The sequence below is a fragment of the Fundulus heteroclitus genome, chromosome 13, assembly GCF_011125445.2.
Source record: "Fundulus heteroclitus isolate FHET01 chromosome 13, MU-UCD_Fhet_4.1, whole genome shotgun sequence".
In the NCBI taxonomy this organism is placed as follows: Eukaryota; Metazoa; Chordata; class Actinopteri; order Cyprinodontiformes; family Fundulidae; genus Fundulus; species Fundulus heteroclitus.
Window position 1 is genome coordinate 6,097,000 of NC_046373.1, and position 19,584 is coordinate 6,116,583.

Below are 19,584 nucleotides of genomic sequence, written 5' to 3' on the forward strand. Positions count from 1 at the left end.
TCTGATCCTTTCTCTTTCAGCTACTCTCTGTTGTGCAGTCACTGATGTGTCCAGGAGTTGACAGGAGAATGTGATTGACTGCATTACTCTGCGGTGGCTTTTAAATAAAATAAAACTTTCCTGCTTTAATTTGTGACCTCATTACAAAATAAATGTGGTTTGGTTGAGAAAAAAAATACACTTTTATGGTTTATCGAGAGTTTAACTGAGATGACAAGGAGCAAATTACTAAGGAAGTTCAAAAGTGAAAAGATATACACTGATGACTAACAGAATTTCATTAATTATGCATCCATTATCTCATTCATTTTCTGGTGAAGTAATGAGAATTTATTAAGTCCTACTTCATTTGGTTTTAAACTTCCCAACAGTTTTTTTCTGACATCCCTTTTTGTCTGCAAAACAAACAGAAAACCCCACAAAAACTCTCACATTCTTTAGATATCCATCTCTGCAGGCTCTCAGCGAGTAGGTGGTAAGACGCTAATCGCCCTGGTGTCTGACTTCGATCACCTCCACTGCACCAAATCCATGACCTCACAGGAAAAAAAAAACATTATTGCTTCCAAGCTCATTGTATTTTATCTTCCCATTTGGATTTAGTGTTTTCAAATGTCATTCTAAAACCCCAGTTAACTTAAGAAATGTGTTAAATGGTTTGAACTGAATTGCTAAAACTCTAGCAAATATTTACAATACACATTGCTAACAAAACTAGGTTATGTTAATTCAGCAATGCAATTTGTCCAACCTCCCATTTTCAAAACGTATTAATTTGTGTGGGGTTCTTATCATTTTCTTACTCAATGGTAATCACTATATGACGTTAAACTATGTCTGTATTGTGATGTTGTTTTTATGTTTATTGTTTTATACATGTACTGTCCCTAATCGTTTATATCATGTCCTGAGGAATTTCCTTTTACACTTCACTGCTTCAATAGGACCAGTCATTATGATGTGTACTATAAATGATTATAATACAACTACAATAATTTTTTTTCTGTGGAAAACATAATGTTTTCAAGGAGAAATAAGTAATAATGACAGTGTTTCAATTTGGAAATCTTGTATGATTGGCTCAGGAACCAGGAAGTAAACAGAGGCTACACACTGCACCAAAGTAGTTCCACACCATTCCTCTAATTTTGATTAGAGCCCGAAATGTTAATCATAATGTCTCTCCTGTAAACAACTGTACAGTTATCCCCCCCTTTACATGGTTATGATGGCTCACAATCTTGTTTAAAATGTTATTTTATCATCTTTTAATTTTATTCTCATCCATTAATCAGTGAAATGTTTAAAGTAATTTTATGCAGATATATACATATAGCACTAAATGAAGCCCCTTTCATACATAAGTCTCAGTAATTTACTGGGCCCACATTCCTAACCTGACTCTTGCCAGATGGATGTAGTTCCGCCTAACTCCACACGGCGTCAATACATCTATCTGGAATCGCTGCCATTGGGAGGGATTTTAATACCACATAAAATGGACGAGCCAATCGGGATCTCCGGGCGGGATTTTTTATATATGTGACGTAACAGAGAAACAACTGTTTTGATTCCAACAAGAATGGCGTCTCACACGAGGAAGCAAGCGGTAACATCGATGCTGCTATTTCATCAGTGTTGTCCAATATACCAAATATTAGTTCTTTAAAAGAACACCAGAGAACAGCTTTGAAGCCTTTTGTTAGTGGAAACAATGTTTTTGCCCTTCTCCCAACTGGGTTTGACAAGAGCTTGATCTTCCACAACGTCAGCGTCATGGGTTTGTTTCAATGTGAGTGGTTGAAGTAGCATGTCAGTAAAGATGACGGACAAGTGGTTTAACCAATCATATGCAAGTATTTCTGATAAGGCCCCTTCTGAAATACATCTCCTATGGAGCAATCCCAGATGCATGTGTGGAGCCATGTGGAGCTTGGCGGAACTACATCCGTCTGGCGGGAGTCAGGTTACCACATTCCCGGTTCGAACAAGAATTAGCGCCCTTCACACATTCAAGTTAGTGCCAGTAAAGTACCGGGTCTGCTATTTTCACACTTATGCACTGCATTGCTCCAAATAACAATTAATACATCAGCAGGACGTAATAATATTTCATAAAAAACTTTGTATGCAACCAAATTAAAAAAAAGTAAAATAACGTGGCCATGCACCTTTATTATTAAGGACCCCCCATGAACAGTGTGGGTAAAACCGAGATACAATTTTAGAATTTTCAAACCATGAACCACCCTTTGACCGGTAAAAAAGGAAAAATTACACTTCAGCTTTCTATACGCAAACAAGCTGTATCAGATCCATGAATTTCTTGAGACTTTCTCTCATTTCCCACTGAAAGCTATTAAGTTTTGTCCATCCATCAACCCACCTCATGCCGTAAAAGGCAGCGACTGTTTGCCTTTCCTTGCTGCTGGCCCACCTTTCTGTATAAAGCACCCATAGGGATCAGTGACGGGTTTTCGCAGAGGTGGCCACTGAAAGGAGCTCAAACATGGTCATGCTCACCTCCGCTGACAGAGCCGCCCGCTGCCTGGTAATGAGTGCGCTATCAAACGGATAAATATAAAATCACTGCAGTTAAATATCTTTGAAACTAATAACGTGCTCTCCTTGCTCCCACAACGGCTGAGGCAAAAGATCTAATCTAAAGCTGAAAATATTAACTTTCGGTCAGACGGGGGTAATAGAGGTTTTACACGAGTTTACACACCGGGTCTTGTAAGGGCATGTATGCCGGCTTTTGAAGGATGTAGCCCCTGAACTGAGCCACACCCATTGTTTCCCATAAAATGAATGTTCCGGTGTCCCCCCAAAAGGACATGATCTGAGTCTTTTTAAGCTTTTCCTATTTTTCTTCACATTTTAGTTGTGGAGCTTAATTTCATTGTGGACCTGCTCGCTTAGCTGTAGAGCTGCTCTGGTTTCCGCAAATGTTTTAGAAAACAGCGCTGATTTGTAGTATGTCATAGTGTTCTGGTGTTACATTGCTGCCTTAGTTAGTCAAGTAAAATTTACAAACTCAGTGTTGCTCCAAGCGCAATGTCAATCAGCGGGGAATAACAAACACTTCAAGCAACCAGACAATTTATGGTATTCCTTATATCCTGTGGGTCAGGGGTACTGCTTGTATTTATTGGACTGAAAGTAGTGGACAAATCCCTTTCTTCTCCTCTTTTAGCAATTGTGAGTTGACAAAACGACTATAAAATCAACACAACCATATTTTTGCTGGTGCAACTCGCTAAAGATGCAGTTTGCTAGCTCTGGCAAGTCCACTCTCTGACTATCCAGGTGAAGGGTGTGAATATGCTGACGTTACTGCAAGAAGGCCTTGGTGTCACCAACTCAGAATCTGATTGGTCGAAGCAACAGTTTGATTGACTGATTATGAAGTCTTCCAGGCACATTTGTTTGAACCTGGCAACAAATGATGCCTGAAATGTAATTGGTCAAATGCTTTAATATTAAAATACTCATTTAGAAGAAGTAATCAACAGAAAAGCTATGAAAGAAAGTGGACAGACCATTTGAAATGATTTAATAATTCATAAAATATTCATGGACAAAGTACAATTAACATCAGTCTGGGATTCAGATATTTCTAAGGCCTGGCAAGCTCTGACAACCCACCACTGCAACACATGGATATACTTTTTCCTCTGCAATTACTTGCTCCCCCACAGAAAACAATAAAATCATACATCAGTTGTCTTCTGATTTTCACTGTACATTTCTGGCATCCTGAAAATGCTTTGCAGCAATGTGTGGGAGAGGAGGCTAAGTGAGCACAAGATGAGTGAAGTGCACAAAACATCCAGTTCAACTTTCTGAGTAAAATAGGTCATTAACGTATATACCATGTAAAATAATTAACTGATTGGAGTAAACCTGGTTGTTTAACAAAGTGCATGCTTACCTCTGGTACATGTACAACAGGCTAAATGTGGAGGAAGACTAACACAGCACGCATCCCAGAAAACACACTCCACGCAGTGAAACATGATGGAGGCTGTATCCGACTGTGGGGCCTTTCCTTTGCAGAATCAGGAAGAAGGAAAATTAATTCTAGACAGAGTTGTTGGTCAGATGGATAAAGTTAAATAAAAGGTAATCCTTGAAGGTAGTATCAGATACAATCCCCGGCTTGACATAACACCTGCACGGAATGCCGGTATAGAAAATTGATGTATGGGATGTTAAACTTTCAAAAAGTTTAATAATATTGTTCTATGTTTATCTGAAAAAAACGTAACTGCTTTTAAAGACTAACACTTTTTAAAGCTTACTAGAAAAACATTATTAAACAGTCTTGCACAAATTGGGACGTCTGGTTACCCTATGTTAGGTATGTGTGAGAGGTGGGTTACAAACCATTCAGATTGCCAGTTTTTCACAGGGCTATACAGCAAAAATCTACATGCATGCAGCAACTGATGCCTAAGGGCACTTTAGAGAACTCAATTAAACAAATATGTGTGCTTTGGACTTATAGAGGAATAGATAGAGTCCGCACTTACACAGAAAGTTCATGCAAAGATGCCTCAGTCTAGATTCGAACCAAGGACTTTGTTTAATTTAATTGAACTTTATTGATCTCACAATGGAGAAATTCACTTCTGCATCTTAACCCATCCCCTTGGGGAGCAGTTGTCTGCCACTGTGCGGTGCCTGGGGAGCAATCAGGGGTTATTCTTGCTCAGGGTCCCGGAGTGCAGGCGTCGAACCAGGCACCTTATGCAACATTCTCAGAGCACTAGTGCACTGCTCTAGCCACTAGGCCACCACTCCCCTTAAAAGAGGGGGTACCCAGATTTGAACCTCTTGATCTGCAGTCAAATGCTCTACCACTGAGCTATACCCCCATTGCTTTGACGTAATACCATATAATTCATGTGACGGAAACCCCTAAGTTGTTCCTTAAGAAATATGAGCAAAATACAATTAAATAGCTAAAATTAAAGACTTCAGACCTTTGGTTTTGGTGAGACCTCTGTGAACAATTGTTAGCCTTAACCTTAACCATTACCGAATTTGAACCTCCAACGTAAGCCAAACCAAGCCAACAATGATGTTCTCATTTATTAGGACTGGGTCTTGAAATAGATGTAATTAGTAAACGAAGAGTCCTAATGAGGTCTCAAAATAGCAAACTAACACACAGATATACACAGATGTTAACAAAATTGGTGGAAAAATACATCCCTCAAAATGTCTGGGATCCCTCTGTTGTAACTGAATATTGACAAATCAGACTATTTGGTATGTAGGAATGTGGGCTGCTGTGCCGTTGCTCAAAATAAACCCCATACATTTTTTTAAAACCTGTTTTATATACAGCTATAGAAAGGTAATTGCTGTACAAGCTCATTTGTGTCCCTGCTTGTGACAGATTCTCTGCACTTCTGCACAGCATGTTACTGGCTTTATGTGAATAGTGTGTGAATGTTTGCCTAAACACTCACACAAGACTGCAAATAATGTTTCAGTGTCATTCAAAATGAAACACTTCCCACCAAGAATGATATAAGCTTCATGATTTAAAGCATATCAATGCATATGCTTTAAAGAAAAATCAAATATAACTGAATGTATTCATACCAATTTGATGTCCACTACCTTAGATTTAGGTTTTAAGATGCATGGTGTTTACAACAACAATGCAATTCACAATTCAGCATCAACTTAGTGTCAATCCAAGTTCACCTATATATATTTCATACTCATATGTCATAGCTCTTTAAGCACTTAAGATCAAAATCGACATGCAAAAAGCAATAAAATACAGACAGATTGACAGTATACCTCAACAGAGGTTGTTTCAGGTTATGACTAAGCCTTTCTGAGTTCAGTCACTATATAGAAATACAATACACACACATATCCACACACATGCTGGTGGGTAATTTTAGCAGACAAAAGAATCAAGGTGTGTATTGACAACCACCTTTATGCACCCTGACATAAGCGAGTGGTTTTGGCACAATACCTTTCGGTCACAGAGAGTTTGTGCTTGCGTTAGTTCTGCCTCTTCAATCAAGGCTTCATTGTCATTGTCTCTTAGTCAACTTCCAGAGAGACATCAAGAGACTCAGAACAGAATAATTTAAGGAAATCTCAGAGATGTGGTTGTCACCACAGAAGTGTATTGTCAAAATGTATATATGCTGTAAATATAACAGATCAGATGAAATATCACAATGTATGTATCTATGCATCTATCCATCCATCCTCAGATTACAGGTACCCTGGGTAACAGGTCCTGGAGAAAAATCTAGACATCCTGTTCTCCTGGGACACTCTTGATGTCATTTGGGTAAGTATGAGATGTTCCCCAGCTTGAAAGGAAACAGGATCCCTCCACTGAGTTTTAGGTGTGCCCCAGAGTCTCTTATGTGTGGGTCATGCATGAAAAACCTGAAACCTCAGCTGTCTCCTTTCAATGCAGAATTGAAGAAAATACCTGTATCGTGACTGCATTTATATACACAGCTAAAGTAAAAGCTGCTACTCTACTCTGAGTTCCCCTTCAACTAGTTTCTAAAACACTCTTTTAGATAATAGTCCCAAGGCCAGCAGCCCCAAGTACTACGTGTGAAATTGAATCTTGTTTTTTTTTCTAGTTACATTGCTGTAAATTCCCTTTTGTTAAAAATAGCTAATTTGCTATCTGCATAGTATGTGAGATTAAACCTACATTATTTTAATGGACAGAATTTCTAGGCGCAGGCAAGGTATCGAGGGGATCCGTTTTGGTAGCCTTATGATTGGTCCTATTGGCTTCATCAGGGCGTGATCTACAGCTCTCACTGGAGCGGTTTGGAGTGTGAAGCGGCCGGGATAAGAATCAGTGCCTCCAAATCCGAGACCATGGTCTTGAACCGGAAAAGGGTAGAGTGCCTTCTCCGGGTTGGGGAGGATGTGTTACCCCTAGTGGAGGAGTTTAAGTATCTTGTGGTCCTGTTCACGAATGAGGGGAAGATGGAGCGGGTGATCAACAGGCGGATTGGTGCGGCATCTGCTGTGAAGTGGGCGCTGTACCAATCCATTGTGGTGAAGAGAGAGCTGAGCCAAAAAGCGAAGCTCTCGATTTACCGGTGGATCAACGTTCCTACCCTCATCTATGATCATGCGCTTTAGGTCATGACCGAAAGAACAAGATCCCGGATACAAGCGGCCGAAATGAGTTTTCTCCGTAGTGTGTCTGGGCTCTCCCCTAGAGACAGGGTGAGGAGCTCAGTCATCCGGGGAGGACTCAGAGTAGAGCCGCTGCTCCTCCACGTCGAGAGGAGCCAGTTAAGGTGGCTCGGGCATCTGCTTAGGATGCCTCCTGGATGCCTCCCTGGTGATGTGTTCCCACCGAGAGGAGACCCAGGGGAAGACCCAGGGGAAGACCCAGGGGAAGACCCAGGACACACTGGAGGGACTATGTTTCTCAGTTGGCCTGGGAACGCCTTGGGATTCCCCTTAGGAGCTTGCCCAAGTGGCTGGCGAGAGGGATGTCTGGGCCTCCCTACTGAAGTACACGTACCCACACTGCAAGAGCTACCATACGGAATCACCCCCCTGGAGATCCTGACAGTGATTGCATGTTACTTATGTCCCAATAATCACAAATGCTGCCCTTAAAAACACAATAATAATGTAACATATATTTCTTCAGGACACTGGTTACATGAACTTCACACAGTAACTCCATGGAATTATATTTTTTAATGTATTGAAATGCATTGACGCTCTCAAGAAACAAATAGTGGCGAAAATTGCCTAAGTAACAATCCTGATGCAGGTAGATGTTTCATTTATCAGACATCACTAATTAGAATTGATCATTGTCAAGACAAACCCAAATTCTTAACAACTTCTAAAACCAAGGTCCAACCCTTCACACAGGTGGGTTGTCTAAATACATATGGTCAGTGTTTTATACACAAGCATTGTAAGTCTGTGCCTACATGCATGTTCGTATTATAATCTGCAACAGATTCTACTGATAAAAATGTTCAGATCAGATGGACAGTGGAGGATTATATGTTGTCTCCGTTCTGTGTGCAACTGCCAACTTTGTTGCTGCAGCTGCTGCTCTTTGCTTTGTACCATTATATTTCACTTTTCCACTATCCCGCCTTGACCTTACAGGTTCATGACTACCTGCTGAGGTGAATCAGGGGCATAACATTGCCGCTCAACTTCAATTCCTCATTACGTGTCGGCATGGCACCTCTCAGTTAATCATCATGCGTACATGTAGCCCAGTGGATGAACTGATGATTTGTAAAGGAGGATAGAGGTACCAGTACATCAAGAACTTCATTATAGGACAACACTAAGCCATCCTACAGATCCCTTGTCAAGAAGATGCCGAGAGATTTGAGCTCCTTTGCTTGAAACCAAGAAGAGACCACCTTTTTTCCTTCAGAAAAGCATGCCTTCAGACTTAGAGGAGCTGGCTCTTAAGTTAAAGTTGATCTGCCTTTAAATGGAACATTAATAATTTGGGCAATGTCCTGGAGGTAAAAATACAACAGTGAACAAATTGAAATGTAGACACCTGCTTTGCAAGTAGGTGGCAACTGACCACTTGCTCACCACTTGCCAATACCCTGCATCAAAAAATCAAACACTTTTCACCAAGGGGGCACTTAAACAACCCTATCTCGGCAGGAGTTAAATTCAAGGTGTCCTTTTGGCAAAACCCCCTTGAAGGATACAGCTCTAAATGTATGCGCACACTTTCTAGGATATTAACACCTGCAGGTACTAGCACACAGACACTGAACTCTGTGTGTAGTAATTAGAGGCCTTTTAATCACTAAACTCTGCTCCTGTGGGGTACAGCAGACATTGAGGGAGTGGGCAGAAGAGGCCCTTGACTGATCTCAACCTTGGTTTAATGATGGTTATTTGAGCCTGAATGCTTTGCTGTAGCTATTATGGCAGATGCTGCTTCTTTTCACGGAACTGGGAGAGAATCAAGGATACCCAGGGATGTGTGATGATGTTGTCTTGTGCTTAATTCAAGTGGGAGGAAATAAGGGAGGCGAACGAAATCTGAAGATGAGCGATTCTGACTCGGATTACTTGAATATGTTGAGGTCAATTTATGACCTGTTTAAATGAACACAAAATTGGAACTTGAAATCAAACAGGTGTGGCACCGTGACAGTTTATGGTTAACACATAAGGTTACATAGTCTGTATCCTGCACCCTCTGGATCAAAGCCAAAATTAGTTGAAAAAGAGCCAAACTGTAGTAATTCTGCGTTAACCTAAAATTAGAGGGTTAGAGGTACAAACCCCTCTTTTTCAAAGCTGGTGGTAAGATTGTTTGTATTATCTAATTATTTCTGTTGTTTTGTCGATGGTATTAAATCTCTGCTTTATTGAAGTAAAAGGTCTCATATGGGGATATGGTTATGTCTGTATGAGTGTTTTGTCTTTTTGGTCATTTCTGTTCGGGTGGGCGAGAAATTTGCTTTCTGCGTCGCAGTGGATTTGAATAGTGAGGCGACAAAAGATTCCCACCCATGAATACTGTTTACTAGAAAGTAACAGTGCACTACTTTGCCTCCAACAATATTTACACCTTCCTTAAATCCCTTACTGAAGGTGTCATATGAAAACCAGCTGTGGGGCTTTACTGAGGATCATATCACCTGTTTTGTTCCACACTGATGGAAGAAAAAGAGGAGGAGTATACCCAGCCAGGGAGTGTGTTTTAGATTGCATCCTGGAAGAATGAGGCCTCTCCTTGACCCCCTCCTTCTGCCCCCCCCCTCCCAACCCCCTCCCTATGCTTTGCAGTTCAGTAGATTAGGCAGAGCACAACAGAGGCCAGTGCTATCGCCAGCTTGCAGCTTCCTCGGCTCCACTGGCCACACAACATACTGCTCCGACACACAGCTTCTCACACACTCAATTTGGTGTTCCGCGTGTTGTCACGCATGAGCCACGGATACACATGTAATGTATTTGGCCCTCGTTTCTATCCCTTTGCCTGAAGGTTCATTAGTGACAGTGAGGCCAATTGAAAGGTAGGACCGCTTTCAAAGCCTCGTCCATTTAGATGAAGTGTCACACACTTTCCATTCTCACTGAGCACACACTTCATTATGTCTATGTTACCTCTGTACATAGACACACTGGATGGCTTTAGGGTAATTAGTGCTCAAAGACAAAAGAGCATTTTTCTCCGATCATATGGTATGTATGGATATAGGCAGTTGTTGTGGCTCTGGAAGTAACCAGAAGAGTTCATACTTTAAAAGGGGGAAAAAAAATGTCAGGATCAACAATTCACTACATAATTTCTTCAAGGTCAATTACAGCAGCTCTCAGCTTTGAAGTTTAGCAATAGAACATCAAAGGTGTTTTTTTTTTTCACCTCAGGATTTCAAAGCAACACGATGGCACAGAGTGATGTAAGAAAAATGAAGGATATGAAAATGGGGCGAGACATTTTGATGATTTCGACACTTGGATAAGAAAAGAGGAACATGAGGAGTTTCTTTGATTAGATATTTCATCTGACATGTTCTACATGATGCATAAGGTCCATGTCAGTTTTATACAAAGATCCTTGATAGAATCCCCTTGAGAAAGGATTATTGTGGGGCAAGTGTTATAATCCAGGAAAGAGATTAATAAGGGCATACTTTTATGTTGTATGCATTAGGTAAATTATTCTGCTGGGATCAAATACAGCTTACAATTTAAAGGCTGGTTTCTTCAGTTTGTCTCAATCTCATGATCTCTCGCAGCAGACATTGTAAAGGACATGCTGAACCTCTCAGCTTAGAGTAATATAAAGGAAAATATAAATGAATAACCTTTTTTACAAGGATTTGGAACGAGGAATTCATTACTTAAATGCATACAGAGGAACTGGATTTGTTCAACCGTCTGACTTTATATAACTTCTCCGGTGATAAAACTAAAATGCAATTTGTAAAAAATAGTTTGTCTATAATTCTGTTCAGTATTCTCAAATTAAATAAAAGCAACAGAACTGTAGACTGTCCTATTTTGAAATGTCTTAATGCTATTGGTTTTTACTCTGCGCAAAAGATTAATGTTATGATGAGGTTGTTAAAGGATCCACACACAGATACAGCAAGGAGATGATAATATTTCATGAAGAAATAAAAATAACTTACAGGAAACAATGAAATAAGACAAACCAGTCCTGAGCCAGAGGACAGGTGAAAGTAATCAGATGGATAATGAGTGACAGCAGAGAACTGAGGAAGAGGGAGAATGGTTGACCAGAGATGTAGAAATCTAACAGGGCATAATACAAAATGATACAGAATGAACAGCATCCACTAACTAAATCCACAAGAAAAAAATAAACAAACATTAAAGGATAAATAACTAAAGAAAGCACAATCCCTGAATTACCACAGAATCAAAACACGAACACCCAAGGATCATGACAATTAAAACACTTTGATAACACATTGGATCTTAATTGGAAAAAAACAAACAAAAGCACACTGGATATCCAAACTGTTCTCTGATTCTCCAGAACACACACACATAGGGAGTCCTGGGTCAGGATGTTACCTCATGCTGCCAGTTGTGATACTGACCCCGGTCAAATGCAAAACTACTTAAAAGCAGTCAATAGATAAATAAAAATGAGGAGGGAAAATGACTTTGGCCTTCACCTTCATCAATTGCATCAAAACAAAACTGAAGTAATTATTTTTGGACCAACAGACAAGAGATCAAAAGTTAGCACATAGCTTCAGCTGCTTCAGCTTGAAACCACTGATCAGACCCAAATTCTGGGTTGTAGAGATGGATTCAGACCTGAACCTCCAATAGCATCTAAACACAATTACAAAGTTGGTCTTCTATCACCTGAAGAACATGTCCAGGATTAAAAGACTAATGTCTCAGAATGATCTGGAAAAACTAATCCATGAATTTATCTTTAGTCAAATTGATGACTGCAACGGTGTTTTCACAGGTCTGCCTAAAAAGTGGATCAGACAGCTGCAGCTGATCCAGAACGCTGCTGCCCGCGTTCTCACTAAGACTAAGAAAGTAGAGCACATCACCCCAGTTCTAAAGTCCTTACACTGGCTCCCTGTATCTCAGAGAATAGACTTTAAAATATGCATGTGAGTCTAAAAATCCCTGAATGGCTTAGCACCTAAATCCATCACAGACTTATTATCAGAAGACCACTCAGGTCTTCTGGTTCTGGTCCACACTGCATACCCAGAACCAGAACCAAACACACAGAAGCAGTATTATTTTTTTTACTTTGCACTTATGTGGAACAAGCTCCCAGAAGACTGTAAAGGTTCTGAAACCCTGAGTTCCTTAAAGTCAAGGTTAAAACTCTATTTGTTTAGCGTCCCCTTCAAATGTTAATGTTGCAGTTTGTAGTCCAACTTATCTTATACTGTATCTAACCTGCTGCTACTATACCAATGCAATGTGATTGCCTCTAATGTTTTCCTTCAGTCTCTGTAATGCTTTTCTTTCCTCTGTTCTTTTTTTGTTCATGTACAGCACTTTGAATCAGTTTGCTATTGAAAAGTGGTTTATAAATAAACTTGCCTTGCCTTCCCCTGCAAAAACATTCCTGTATTTGGGGTCGTCTCATTGTTTCCCCTGTAGTTCACCTGATGATAATTCCATAAATACCAAAAAAGCTTATTGTGATTAACAATCCCCTCCCCTACTGAACTGACAAAAGCAATATTCCACATATTTAACTGACTCTGATTAAAAAGTTTTCCTTTATTTTTTTTTTAGCCAGAGTAAAGCAGTAAAAACACAGAGAATGCACGCCTTATCATACAGATTTCGGTCTCCAATATTTTAAACTCAGGTGTAAAAACACTAGAAAGTGACTGAATATATATATATATATATATATATATATATATATATATATATATATATATATATATATATATATATATATATATATAGTATCCTGCATGTTTCACCAAAAAAAAAAGGTTCAATTATATAAATTACAAATAATTTCTTAAAATGACATTTTCCAGTGGATTTCAGCCCCTCTTAGGGAGACACGATTGCAGATATTGCAGAACAGTTGTGTTATACATCCAATTATTTCATTCTTCATAGTCTAAACATCCTGGCCATTTTTTTTTTGCGTTATGTATGTTTGGACTTTTTTATCATCTACAGCATTTCCACTATTCATTAATTGACAATCCATCCATCTGCAACATCATAAATTTAAACTGATCAGATCTCAAAATTATGTCATGTTAAAATGTAAATATATACATATTTTTTCTTTCAAAATGCTAACCCCTCAAAACCTTAAAATGAACAATTGTGTACATGCCTAAATTACATCAAGCACTGTTCAAGTATTTTGAAAAAAGGTTGATCATAATCTTACTTTCAAACAAAACTGTCATATTCGAAAATGGCAGACTTGAAGCAATATGGTTGCTATTTTGCTTGTCTTATTTAGCATATGAAATTAAAGTTTCTTTGTTACACAAATTAAGACTCATATTTCAGTCATCCATCCATCCATTTTCCGACGCACGAGGGGTGCTGGTGCCTATCTCCAGCATTCAATGGGCGAGAGGCGGGGTACACCTGAACAGGTCACCAGTCTGTCGCAGGGCAACACAGAAACAAACAGGACAAACAACCATTCACGCACACGCTCACACCTAAGGACAATTTAGAGAGGCCAATAAACCTAACAGTCATGTTTTTTGGACTGTGGGAGGAAGCCAGAGTACCCGGAGAGAGTCATCAGTCATAGTTTAAGTAATTTTATTTAAAAGTAATTTACCAGTATCATACTATATTTTTATTTAACTGTTTAGATATTTTTTCCCTGTGGTTGACCATTGGTACCTTGGGGAAAACATTGCAGTAGTCACTGAATGCAGTAGGTAGACTTTAAGCGAATCACACACGTGCACGCGCGCGCACACACACACACACACACACACACACACGCATTAACCTGGATGTTAGTGAAAGAAAGTCAGTTTCTTTGGGGGTCACCCAGAGATAAAGGGAACTAACTGCAGGCTGTATCTGCCTGTGAGTATGGGTTTCTGTGCTGTAAGCAATTGCTTGTCCATGCAGGAAGGTGTTAGTATAGGCCTGTGTCAGCTTATGAGTGTGCAGGAAAACAATGTGTTCCAGTGCTGTTTTTAGAATGCAGCTGCTAAATAAACCTGGTGGGGAGGTGCATCCTTGAGAAGACAGTGCAAAGGAGACAGTGTAGGAAGCCAGAAGCGTTGCTCTCTCAGCCCCCTCTTACCCTTGAGGCAGAGGGCTTTGTGTACCCTCACAACAGGTTCTCTTTGCTCTTGCCATCATACCTGGTGGTGCACCACGACAAAGTCCCAGAAAGCCCAGATTGTCACCTTTTTACTGACTGCTCTCAAGTTTTTCAGCATCGATCACCCTTGACCCTCCTACTGGCACACCAAAGCACCTTCTCACAATGCGGCAGGCCATGATGAATGAGAATGTTTCATTGCACTCCATATGGTGGCTGACGGTCACATGAAACTCCATACTTCAATATTGTGGCTGCATTGCCTCTACATCGAAAAAGAATGTTTAGGTTGTAATATATATATATATATATATATATATATATATATATATATATATATATATATATATATATATATTATGGCTGGGCAACGATTAAAATATTTAATCGCGATTAATCGCCCTGATTAATCGCGATTAATCACATTGTATTTACAAACTCCAAGAATGAATTCAAAAGTAGTGTAAAGAGCACTTTTATTTTAATGTTCTGCTGCCATATGAACAAAAGTGTTGTAACATTTGTAGCACTTATCAGTAACACATATTTAGTGTAAAGCTCAACTTAAACATGTAAAACAAAAAATAGCAATAATAATAAATTAAAGCTTATTGCCACTGACAGGGAATTCTCTTTATGGGGAAAAAATCTACCAAAAACAGGCAATTTCTGAGGTAACAGCAGGGAGCAGCATTACTATTTTATGTTCAATACCAAAGTTTAACTTGGCAGTGGTTACAACTAACTTGTTTCTGTCATATTCGTTGCTGGAAGAACAACGCGCGTTACAGAATATATCGCTGTTAATAGTCTAATGAGGTAACGCAAAATTAACGCGTTAACTTGCCCAGCCCTAATATGATATTATAGATAAGAAATATATTATAGATAATATAGAATAGAAGAGAGAATATATAGATAATAGAGAGAGAGAGAAAGAGAGAAAGATAGAAGAAGAGAAATTAATTAGATGAGAGTATCTAGAGGAATAGAGAGAGGAGATATAGAGGAAGTACCCTCTCTATGAGAGGAGCTATTTATTCTATAACAGAGTCTCTCCTTCTTCTACATCGATAATATCTACTCTCTCTTAGATATAGAGAGAGAGAGATATTCTCCTACTCTACTCTATACCGAGACATATACTATTCTCTATTTCTCTTATATATATATATATCTATAGATACATACACATATATATATATATAGATATAGACAGTATACACATATATTTATATATAGTTTATATTATATATATATATATATATATATATATATATATAAATATATATATAGTGCAAAGGATTTCATAGAAATTACCTGTTAAAATGTTCTAACAGTCCTTGACTATTCCTTTCAAATTTAAGAGTTTAAAAACGCTTTTGTGCACACTATACCATGTGGTATAAGAATACTTCAACTCAAATAGTACACTTAGATTACACAAATAATGAAAATACCCCTTGTTCAACTGGCTCATGCTTACGGTATGAGTTTGCGGTTTAGAGTGACTGTGCCCAACATTGATTTTTAGGGTTCTGGGGGTCTTCTTGGTTTGTGTCGCATTTTTTCCTCCCCCAGTGCTGAGTTGCAGATTCTTGGTGGGTGGGTCTGAGCAAGGTGTCTCTGCACACCTCAGCTCAAACCATCTGATCTTCTGGAGAGTAAGAGGTGGACTAATGTGGTCTCTCATGGCCTTTGAGACCTTCTTTGTGACTAAATTACCTGCTTGTACCATTTGCTTCTGTCGTCACCTGTCGCCTCCCCCCATTGTCACCTTCCAAGTGATCTAGAGAAACAGAAGGACAGGCACCAACTGGACTCCCTCTTCCCCTGCAGGCCTGCTGCACTAAACTCTGCCCTGGACTCACTCCCCTGGCCCTCGGCTCGCGTTAATTCAAGTAAGATTCCATCAGTGAACATTCTTCTGTTTCATCCTTCAGTTTATAATCAATCGCTCCTCCACAGAAAGCTGCTTTCAGACTATTTCCCTGAAACCTGCCTGAGTTAACTTCCACAATTCAATAAACCACTTAAACTGCTGATGTTTCCTGTCTGTATAAACTTCATTTATTCATTTATATAGTGCTTTGAAACAACCAAGTATCGTGACCAAAGCACAGAACAGTAAGATCACATAAAAAGAAAAAAAACATACAACCATACAAGCAGACAACAATAAGATAAAAATCACACATAAAAAGCAAACATGCCACTTGGTAATTTAAAGCCTGCCTGAAAAAAATAGGTCTTAAGCTTGGATTTAAAAATGATTTATAAAATGGACAGGAAGCCAGTGTAAAGATGATAAAACAGCTCTTTATGCTGACATAAAGAGGTGCTGGTTCCCTTGTTTGGTAGCTGCATTCAAGATAATTTAGGGACGTTTTAGGAGAAGAGTATAGAGACCATTGCAGTAGTCAAGTCTCAAACTAATAAAAGCATGAATGACTTTCTCCAAGTCGGGGGAATTTGAAAAAAGATTTAAGTTTGGCCAGAAGACGCAGATGGTAAAAACATGTTCCCACCTCATGGCGGCATATAAAGAGAGAAGAGATGGGGACCAAGAATGGAGCCCTGTGGCACTCCGTACAAAAGGGGAACACTGGAAGAGGATACATTGTTGACCTTGACAGAGGAACTTCTATCTGTCAAATAAGAAGTAAACAACTTTAGAATTGTACCAGAAATACCAACCAATTGTTTTAGACGAGAAAAAAATCTAATAATTGTCAATAACTGCAAATAATTGTTAACCAAATAATTGTCAAGATCCAGCAGAACCAGAACAACTTACTGTCAAAAGATATGGCAATGACATTTTGTCTCTTAACCAAAGCAGTCTCTGTGCTATGATGTGCTCCAAAGCCTGAAATTGGTCATAGATGCCTTATTTTTCTAAACATTGTTGCAGTTTTAAAAAAATCCAACATATTGGAGAGAAAAGATGAATGAGAAATGGGTCTAAAATTAGAACAAATTGACAAGTCGACATGGTTTTTAAGAAGGCCTAAAACCAGCCTGTTTAAGAATGCTTGGCACAATTCCTGAGCTGAGACATACATTCATAAAATCTGTGAAAACAGGAACAATAGTAATAAACTATATATAATCTTTCATCAGTTTAAAAAATAGGCAGTCAAGAGGGAAATTTGTAGGTCTCATGTGTTGAATTAATTCATTTAGATAAGAAAAGGACAGTGGTTCAAACTGCTCAAAAACAGATGCAACAGGATCAACGCATGGATCTACAAAAACAGATGTGGCAGAAACCTGACCTAAAGCCACTTTATCACTAAAAAAATTAAATAAAACTGTTACACAGAAAGACTGACACATCTAGCAAAAAAAAGGTTGGAGGATTAATCACAAAGTTAATTGAGTTGAATAACATGATACAATGACTGCAATTCCAAATTATTGTTAATTGGACAAAAACTGAGCTTTTGCCTCCTTACTAGATCTCTGATAATGAGTAAGAGTCTTTCTCTGTATTTCCAGAGATGCATGCAGTGTTCAGTTTTCCATTGTTGTTTGGCTTTCCTGGATTGTCTGCTTAGTGCAGGGCAATTAGAACAACAGAATCTAGGATCCCATTACAAGTCTCATAAAAAGAGGAAAGAAAATATTCAGGACAGTATGGGATGTCCAGTCTAGTTGAAGCAAAGCTGGGTCAAAAAGCTTTTTATTAACCGTGACGCTAGTCAAAGATTGTTTTCCATATTTCTATGCAAACCAGCTAAGTGTTAATCAGATTGGAAGTACATCTGAATATCAATTTTGAAATCCTTTCCCAAGTTTCTTAGCGAGGTTTAGTTCTGGAAATGACTGGGCCATTCTAACGCATGAAAATCCATTGATCTAAACCAGTCTATTGTAGCTCTGGCTGTTTGTTTAGGACTAGCCAATAGTCTTGTTTTTTACAGTTTTTAAATAATTTTCTTTCAGCGTTGTACTCTAGCTTCATGCTTTTTCCCCGAGCACCTTCTTCCAGCAACCCCTATGGCAAACTACAATGATTATGCATTATGGCTTTCTTATGACAACAACATTCTCAGTACTGTTTCTGATGTTCACATGTCATAGTTGTCCTGTCAATAGATTCTCCCAACTGAGCTTTATATTTCTGCAGCTCCCCCAAGGTTGCGGCTCCTGAGAGGCTGCTACCAGTTCGGGTGGATTACGATGTCTTGTTAGGTTTGCAGCTTTTTCCATTTTTGGATGCTGTATTGAACTGTGCTCTGTGAGATATTCATATAATGCCGCATAATATATATATATATATATATATATATATATATATATATATATATATATATATATATATATATATATATATATATATATATATACAAATGTGTGCTGCACTTCTCAAATTATTATAGCTTTAAAATTTAAATCATGAATTCAGAAAATCCTAAATCATTTATCCTTTTTCCACTTCACAATTTAGCACTATCTGGCTTTGATAGTTTTCTTAAAATGCCCGTTTTATCCCATTAATATTGCTTGTGATGTGGTGATTGCAAAATGAAAAAATCTGGAAAACCTCAGGGGCTGTGCATCCTTTTGCAAGGTACATTATCTGATGTAAGCCTATGCAAATAAAACAACAAATAATACCAATACCAAAAAAGAAGGTAGTATAATATCTATAAGGACATGGTGAAAAACATAAGGCTTTTCAAACCAATATCAGAAGACTGATGATTACTCTTTTGGCCTTCAATACAAAATTTAATTCAGGAGAAATACATTGCAAAAAGGGGTTTAGGTTAAATCCTATCTTGTGACACTGTTAGGCATTTTGTTACATTACAAAACAGTTTTTTTTTTATTTGTTCTCAGAAATAGTACAGTTCATGTTATTGTCAGGCTTTTTTTCCATTATGACATTATGACATTATGACATAATGAGACAACAAACACGGAGACAGATAAATGCTTTAAAGATTTTATTAAAATATTTTGGGTGAATGGAAGCAAGGGAAACCGGGTGGGCTCTGGTTTCTGACTGCAAAATAGAAAATAACCAGGGATCATTTCCTACAGCAAGCAGTTAGGTGAGTTTTGTCCAGGGGGCTAGTGAGACGGTGTACATGGCACTGTGATTGACAGCCTGAGCAGTGGCTTGCGGAAGTCTCTGCCAGCCCTCTCTCCCGGCTTTAACAGATTTTGAGGTGTTCCCTGACGTTTTAATTAATGACTCAAATTCGGCATAACCTTCCAATAAAAGCTCGTGTTCTGCTTGAGAGAAAAACTGT